The sequence below is a fragment of the Rattus norvegicus genome, chromosome 7 (assembly GCF_021556685.1).
Source record: "Rattus norvegicus strain SHRSP/BbbUtx chromosome 7, alternate assembly SHRSP_T2T, whole genome shotgun sequence".
NCBI lineage: Eukaryota > Metazoa > Chordata > Mammalia > Rodentia > Muridae > Rattus > Rattus norvegicus.
In genome coordinates, this window is record NC_141540.1 from 14,528,957 (window position 1) to 14,538,292 (window position 9,336).

The following is a 9,336-nucleotide window of genomic DNA, read 5'->3' on the forward strand; positions in this document are numbered from 1 at the left end:
GGCAGGAGGAAGAGAGGGTGACCAGAACAGGCAGGGCCCTTGTCAGAGAGTCTTGACAGCTTCCTGCCTGTGCACCCCTGAGGTTGCCAGGCTGGCCACCCATGCACATCCTGAGGTCTGCAGGTCAGTCACAGATGAACTCCTGTACAGGTTCCACTGACCAGCCGGCCAGAGAGGCAGCCAGGAGATGATGTGCGGCTAAATTCTCCTGATAGCCCATAGTACGTCCCCTCCCAGAAGAACACAGAAGGCATTCTAGACCAAAGGACAGAGTCCCAGGGCCCTGAGGGATGAACAGGAGCTCAGCCAGCTGCAGAGCCAAGGGAGACAGCCCATGCCTCTGACCCCAGGTGATCTCTGTTTGGCTGAAGTTCCCTGGTGAAAATGTGGAACTGAGGCAGGGGGGTTTCCATTGTCATAAACAAGTCCTGTAAACAGTTAGGCCTCTGAGTAGTTTATGGGGTGTTTGTGTTTGACTTTAGATTAAAAAGGGGACACGTGGGGTTGGGGATTTAGCTCAGCGGTAGAGCACTTGCCTAGCAAGTGCAAGGCCCTGGGTTCGGTCCCCAGCTCAAAAAAAAAAAAGGGCTTCCCGGTTGTGACAGGTTTCATATAGAGGAAGCCTGGAAGGTGGAAATCAGGACAACACAGGTAAATTGAGGCACGAACTCAGCTCTTCTTAGAGGTTATGAGCAGAGGCAAGAGGCGTGGGATATGGGGGTAGGGATGGAGAATCCCTGGGGTACATGAGCTGTTGGTGGATGTGCCTGCTGCAGCCTGTCAGTCCCTGAGGACCCACCATTCACGGGACGTCGTCCCCCAGAAGAGAGGACACCAGGGCTTATGCATGGCACGTGAGTATGAACTGAGGCTCCGGGACACGAATGTGCCTAACACGAGTGTGCCTAACACGAATGTCCACGCACCAACACTCTGTATAGGCACAAGCACGCGTGGCGCTCGGACGCCTGTTAAGATTCTCTCCGTAGGAGTGGATCTCGGCGGACGTCGCTCGTGGCATACACGAAGCACAAGTTTACTGTGATCTAAACACACGAGCTTCGTGCCCACGATCTGCACTGGTGCCTGCGGCTACACTTTCGAACTGCGCTTGCGCACACCGAGCCGCAAGCCGTGCACTCTGGCGCGTTCCTGGGTGTCGTTTGCCATCTAGTGGGCAAAAGCCGAACTGCAGTCCCATCCTGGAAAACTTGGGGCCTCCCACCTCCCTCCTGGGGACCAGTGTATGCCATGGTTTCATTGGACTAAGAAGGGAAAGGAACCGGTCGAGACTAGGGTCCATAGGGGTCAAAGGCAGGGCAGACATGAAGGACACCCCCATCCCTCACTTCTGTTTGTTTGGTTTTTTTTTTTTTTCTTTTTTTTCCGGAGCTGGGGACCGAACCCAGGGCCTTGAGCTTGCTAGGCAAGTGCTCTACCACTAAGCTAAATCCCCAAGCCCCCATCCCTCGCTTCTGGACTGATCAAGCCACAGAGAGCAAGCCTGGGAGCAGGGCCCCTCCATGGCCTCTGCATCGCTCCAACCTCTTTTCATTTCCCTCATTGTAGACAGAAAATTAATCTGAAACTGTGTGTGAGCCACATCCACAGACAGAGATACCACTAGGTGCCCACAGGAAGGCCCCGGACCCCTTTCCATTTCTTCCCAGTCTACTGGGAGTCCAGCAGTCTGGATTAGAGTCTGTGTGACCGTATGCAGCCTCATAGTTTTGTGCCTCAGTTTCCAACTGGTCTGAGATCACCAAAGGGACCTTTCCACAGATAGCTAAGGTGTGGAAACATGTGCAAAGGCCCTGTAGGCTCAATTTTGAGATCTCAAGGCTGGGCTGCTGAGGAGCCCCAGGCTTCTGTTCTGAATACAGGACATGGGGGACATTTGCAGGGATTTTGGGGACCTAGGACCTCAAGGTGTTTCAGATGGATTCTGATCTCCGGTTCTTAACTTTTAATAAAAGGGGGGGGGGTGTTCCAGGACAGAGCACCTGAAGAAACTTCAGAAGTCTGTTCCCATACTGGGAGGTGACGCGGATGACTTCTGTGAGCCTCAGAGGGAGGAGCCTAGGTTCCCAGCAGGGCAGTTCTCAGGGGCAGAGACCCCAGAATCTGAGGTTACACCCCAGACCAAGTGAGGGCAGCCAGCCCCAAGCCCTCAGTTCCCAGTGGTGACAGCAAAAGTCGCCACAGCCCTAATATTCGAACATGCAAATGAGGTATAATTACATTACAGCCCCGCCCCCACTCCTGGGAGCACCTGAGGGAAAAGGCAGCTTAGCCAGGGCCGCCAAGGCCTCTGCACACTCTGGCCCAGCCTCTGCTGGCCACAGGATACAACCTCACTCCAGCTTACCATGTCTGCAAGGTGACCCTGTGTGACTGATGCTCCCCAACAGCCAGGGGCCATGATATAGAAACAACCCTGTCCCTGGGCCCAGAGAACGCCCTGCAGACACCGGCCTTCCCTGGGACGGGTGCAGGTCCTGGTCTTCACCTGAGGCTGGCCCACCTCACCCAACCACATGTTGCGGCCCAAGGACTGGACAAAGCCACAGAGGTCAGAGCAGACACAGAGAGAGTGCCAGACAGCCTGGCAAAGGGAGATGTGGGATAAAGACAGACACAGACAGATGGGCAGACAGACAGACAGAACTGGCCATGGGGGTGCACACCTTTCATCCCAGCTCTCAGGAAGCAGCAGCAGGAGGATCATAAGTTCAAGGTTATCCTTGGCTACACAGATAGTTCCAGGCCAGCCTGATCCTTGTCTCCTAAAAGATGATGGGGGAGTCCCTCTCCTCTGGCCTGGTGCCAGCCACCAGCTGCTGCCTCCGTCCCCTCCCCCTCCGTGGGGGTGGGTGGCCCAGCTGCTGCAGGCTGTGCTCACCTCTCTGAGCCCCTGCAGCTGCTGCCCTCCCTGCCCAGGACCCTGAAGTCCACTGCCCAGAAGCAAAGCAGGGGCTGTGTGGGTCTTGAGACTTGCTCCTGGGGGCTTCAGTCTCCTCGGCAGTGAATGGAAACCTCTGTCCTCCTCCTCCTCCTCCCCTGCCGAGCACAGGGGCCACCATGGGTCTGCAGATCACAGGTGTGAAGGGAGAGCAGCCAATGAGGGCCAGTGAGAGGGCTGGGGGGAGAGTGTGTGTGGAAAGCCCATGCTTCCATGTCTGGTGACCTGAGTCCCATTCCCAGAAATACCTGGTGGGGGAGAAAACCAATTCTTGTGAATTCTTTTTTTTTTTTTTTTTTTTTTTTTGGTTCTTTTTTTCGGAGCTGGGGACCGAACCCAGGGCCTTGCGCTTCCTAGGTAAGCGCTCTACCACTGAGCTAAGTCCCCAGCCCCATTCTTGTGAATTCTTGTGTGTGGCCATGGCACTTGTGAGCACTCACGTGCGCGCGCGCACACACACACACACACACACACACACACACACACACACACATCAACTGTAGGAAGTGTTACTTTTTAGTATGTAATAATCCAGCAGACGGTGTGGGTAGGGAAGTGGCAGGATTGCTTTGGGGTTGCCAAAAGCAAAGGCCTTGTGGTCAGCAGAGACCAGAACACTGAAGCAGCAGGACAGGGGATCCGGTGACCTTGGAAGATGACCTTGAATGCCTAACCCCCTTCCTTGCATCACACCTGGCCTTCAGTGCTGTTATTTTGGACCGGGGTCTCAATCCTGGCCCAGAACTCATGGCAATCCTCCTGCCTCAACTCATGTCACAGAGCTTACATGTTATATTGGAACTCAGAGCTTTACCCCGGGGCCACGGACACCCCTGTCCTCTAACCCGAGACAACTAGGACATGAGGAGGTCACAGAGGCGTGTGGAGGTCTGCGGTTAGCCTCTCCTTCGAGTATTTTTTATAAGATTGGGTATTTAAATCTTATATTGTTATATCAGTGTGTCTGTGTGGGGTCACATGGGTACAATGACCTCAGAGGCCAGACAACGATGTTGGGCCCCTGGTTGGCTCTGGGCTGTGACCCGGATCAGAACTGCAGGCCAGCGGAAGGACAGACAGCAATTTCCCTCAGCCGCTGAGCCTCTTCCTTTAGTCTCAGGCCAGGCCTGAGTCCTGGCTCCTGAAGCCCACTTCCTCCCGTTTGACCCTGCACTTCCTCCTGCGACCTAGGGGGAGCCCCCCAGGCTCCCACAACCCCTCACAGGGACGGCCCCTCCTTAATGCTGGACACCTGAGGGCCCCCGCCTGGCTGATGGTTGCTGTGGCCTGGGCCCTGACCCCAGGACGCAGGAAGCTGTGAATGGAGGACACAGCCTTCCAGGCCAGCCTAGGCTACACAGTGAGACCCCCACTTCCCTTCCCCCAAAAAGTAAACAGTGGGGGGGGAGTCAGCACAGTGTCCCACCAGGCATGGGAATCCAAGTTTACGCCCCGAATCCACACAGAAGGCTGGCGTGGCACACGTGGGGCAAGTTGGGGGCTCCGTGGTCTGAGGGGGCCCGGCTTCAACACCCGGAGTTGGGGGGCCAGGGTGACCTGAGTGTGGGCCTGGGACCTGCCTGGTGAGCGTGAGGATGGAGACCACAAGTGACCCTCCCCACACATATGCACACATGCAGGCAGGAAAACACACATGCCCACACATGCATACACGCATGCATACACTCTACACGCACACCCTTGTAGACACACCCAATGCGCAGACACATGTGCACACACTTGCACACCCACAGACTCTCAAGCATGGGCACACATGTGCACAGACACTCGCACACATGCCCACACTCAGGCACGTGCAGACTCATGGCATGTACACACAGGCAGATGCCTACATATGCTCACACACTCCCGGCCACACACATGCAGACACACTCGCATATGCACAGCCCCACGGGCATGCACACACTTGGGCATACACATGCACGCTCACACACACACACGTGCACACAGGAGCCCAAGCAAATGCACACACGTGCGCATGCACACACTCGCTCTCACACTCGAGCAGGTGCAGACTCACGCACAGGCACAGACACTCACTTGAGCACACAGACGTTTGCGTTCAGATGCATGCTCATACGTGGTCACACGCTTCCGCACATGCAGACTCACACATGTGTACATATGCTCACACATGAGCACATGCACGCACACACACGCACACAGGTTTTTTTTTGGTGTCTTTCCTCGGGAACGGCACAACACACGTGCACACACACACACTCGCGCACACACATGCGTGTGCACACACACATTTCTCCAGTATCATTCCTTGGGAACCATCGGGATTATTTGTTTATTTATTTACTTTTACTTTTTATGTATGTATATAAGTACACTGTCTCTGTCTTCAGACACACCAGAAGAGGGCATCAGATCCCCATTACAGATGGTTGTGAGCTACCATGTGGTTGTTGGGAATTGAACTCAGGATCTCTGGAAGAACAACCAGTGCTCTTAACCACTGAGCATCTCTCCAGCCCCCAGAATTATTTATTTATTAATCATTTAATAGACTTTGTTTTGTGCACATGCTTCCTAGACAGCTCTGTCCAGGAGTGGAGGTAGGAGGACAACGTGCTGGAATCTGTTCCTTGTACTGTGTGGATCCTGGGATCAAACTCAAGTCATTTGGCAGCAATCACCCTTCCCAACTGAGCCCTCTTGCCAGGGGAGCTAATCTGCCAAGGCCCGAGGGAGAGGACTACAGAGAGGTAAGGGCCTGGGAGGCTTCTCCACAGGGTACAGACAGGGAAGACCCAGTGACCCGGACACTAGGGAAAGGCCAGCTGGTGCTGGGAGGGCCTGAAGGCAAGGCTGGCCGTGGGCGGGGCCAACAAGCAAGGCTGGCCGTGGGAGGAGGGCACCAAGGAGCAGGGAGGTCCTGACCTTAAGGGCACGTGACTGCCTCTGGGGTCAGGTTGACAGGCCCTGCAGCGCTGCAGGAGGCTGGGAGACGGTGGGGCGACCCGCACTGTGGTGGGGATTGCAGCCTGCTGGCCACTGGGTGTGATCAGGGGGAGCTGCTCTTGCTAGCAGTTCCCAGGTCCTAAGGGACACCCCAGCTCTGAGCTCTCACGCTATGGATTGGGAAGTGTCTGTGTCCTGTTTATCCCTCGGGGTCTTAGGGACTTCCTCTCCTATGTCAGGTATATGCAATGGTGTCCTTGTCTGCCACTTTTCACCCCCCCCCCGGGCATTTTCCACAGTTAAGGTCTGCTGACATTAGGTCCCTTGTGCCCATGTCCCCGGGCATCTTCGAGTAAACCCCTCAAGTCCTCGTCATAAGGAGGTGGCCATCAGTGATTTCTGAATTTGTGCCTTCTGTCACATGGGGCTGGCATGGTCAGGACGTCTGCCTCTCATCTATGTAGGTGAGTGAGCGGGACTACAAGGAGCATGTGACATAGAAACCCAGCCCACCCTCCATCAAGGGACTGCTGACTCAGTTCCCCCTTGTGAATATCGGATGGTTTGCTCGTCCCTCCAGCCAACTCCTGGGGGAAGGTGGCCACCCTGACATTGTCCCAAAGCAGAGGGCATAGCTTTACCCTTGCCACTGCAGCAGAGGTCAGCTGGATGCCCTGTGGGCTGGTGTGTGGGTAGAAACCAGGCCAGGCTCCTTGTCCCTGCTGTGCCTCCCCCTGGGGTCACTAGGCCAGCCAGTGCTTGTGGGGGCTGACAGGGAGGTGTCCTGTGTTTGTACATGTTGTCCCGGAATGTGGCAGAGCAGGCTCCCCTCCGGGGTCTGAGTAAGGGCCTGAGGCACCTGGCCAGGAGTGAGACTGTTGTTGTCTTCCTAGGCAGGTGACACTGCCCTCGGGGGCATGAAAAGGAGGGTTGGAACCATGGTGGGATATCCTTTAAATCCACCCCCAATCAATGATCTGGGCTCAAGTTCAAACCGAAGGTCTCTCTTGGAGTTGGGGTTCTCCCTGAGGCCAGGGTGGGTCAGAGGTCAGGGCTGCAGAGTGGTGGTTAGAGCACTCACAGCTTTTTTTTCTTTTTCCAGAGGACCTGAGTTCAATTCCTAGTGCCCGCATGGTGGCTCACAACCATCTATAACTCCAGTTCCAGGGCATCTGATGCCTTTTCTGGCCTCCGAGGACTCTTACAAGCACCTCATGTACATACATAAACACGTGGGCACACACATACACATAAAAATAAGTACACAAATATTTGAGGGAGGGAGAGAGAGAGAGAGAGAGAGAGAGAGAGAGAGAGAGAGAGAGAGAAAGAGAATGGATGCCAGGTAGTGGGGGCACATGCCTTTAGTCCCAGCACTCTGGAGGCAGAGACAGGCAGATCTCTGAGTTCGAGGCCAGCCTGGTCTACAGAGTGAGTTCTGGGACAGCCAGGGCTACACAAAGAAACCCTGCCTTGAAAAGAGAGAACAATGGAGCTCAGGGCGGGAGCTCAGTGGGTAGCGCTGGGACTCCTGAGGCTCTAGTTCCCAGCACCACATATGTCACACGTGGGAGTGACAACACCTGTTACCTTAGCATCCAGAAGGTGAGATGGGAGCTGCAGGAATTGAAAGTCATTCTTGGCTACTTAGTGAATTCAACACCAGCCTGTGCTACATGAGATTCTCCGTAAAACAAAAGGAAAAGGGAGAGAAAAACAACAAACCCCGAGATTTGACTTGGTACAAGGCTTGCCCAGTGTTGGGGCTCAGCTGTAATAATGGCTAGTCTAGGTGTTCATCCGTCTCTCGCCCTGCGCACTCGGCTATACCCTGCCTCCACCTCAAGGCCGCAAATCTCAAGCACGAAATCCTTGCTCCCTGTTTTCTCCTCCTCAAGAGCTCCAAGGCAAGCTCACGTAGGGTCTCGCATTCCTACTTAGCATGTAGGTACCTCTCACTACCCCACAGTAAGCTTTGATTCACCAGCTCTCTTGGCTCACAAGAGACCCACCCCTTAGGACAAGTCCAGAGTGGAAAAGTCCAGTGCCAAACCATCCTTCACCTCCTACACCAGGAGATGGGACTGCAATTCTCAGAACCAACTGCGGGAGTTTGAGACCTTTGTACTTCACTGTGTCAGTTGCTCAACACCTACTCTGCTGATGGAGCCCAGGCCCAAACCCATAAAAGTCCTCAGACCCTCACTGGGGGATTCTAGGTGGGGCTCCACCCTAACCATGCTCCCAGCCCCCCTCACTGGGGGATTCTAGGTGGGGCTCCACCGTGACCACGCCCCCAGCCCCTCACTGGGGGAATTCTAGTCTGGGCTCCTCCCTGATCACGCCCCCAGCCCCTCACTGGGGGAATTCTAGTCTGGGCTCCTCCCTGATCACGCCCCCAGCCCCCTCACTGGGGAATTCTAGGTGGGGCTCCACCCTGACCACGTCCCCAGCCCCCTCACTAAGGGATTCTAGGTGGGGCTCCACCCATGACCTCTTCCCCAGCCTTCTTTTTAGCTTCTCAGACATTAAGTTTTCCCGGGTCCCCTGAACTTGCACTCCTCCTGCCTCAGTCTCCCTAGTAGTGGTGATGACGGACCTGTCTACCCTCCTATTTCTCTTCTGTCTACCCTCCACTCCGATGGGAATTCATCCTTGGTCCTGTTGCTTCATACTCAGGCAAAATTGGCTTCCAGGTTGTGGACACAGTTCAGATGGCTGAAAGAGACAGATTCCGTGGCAGGTGGACGGGTTCCCCCAGCACCCACAGCAGAACAAAGGGCACAGTCAGGAGGGCGGGGGTGGGCAGGCCGTGGGCTGCTCTGAAGGGGCCCTGGCTCCAGCCCCTGGCAGCTTGTCCTCTTGCCAGGGCACACCCAAGCCTCAGGGCTGGGCAGAGGTGACAGCCGAGAGAGGACTCCCCACCATCCGCTGTTCCACCCGGTGACTCAGCCCCAAGATGGGCCTCCTGGGGGAAGACAATGGTGGTTTGTGAGTGCCTAGAGAGCCTCCCTGCAGGTGTGTGGCCCCCGGGGATGGGAGTGGGGTGGATTGGGAAACCCTCAGAACCTCAGTCTCTTTCTCTGTACAATGGACTCACTTTCCCGAAAGTACATTACGCTCCTGGTTGGAAGTGCATTTGGGGCAGATGAGGGAGGGGTTTCTGGGGAGCCTTTTCACCTTGGATGGCAAGCCTTGAGGTGCTAAGAGCCACAAGGGTACCAAACGTCGCCCAGCGAACAGCATGCTGCATCCACACACAGGCGGGTAAACACTCAATTCATGGAACCAGAGATTGAATGCAGATACCCAAGTTCTTCAACAGTGCCATAGGACGTCCAGGCCGAAACTTGTGGGGGGCCTTGTGTATGCCCAGGACCATACCCTCTCATTGCCCTTACAGGTAAACGGAGTCTCAGAAAGTACCAAGAACCTGCCCAAAG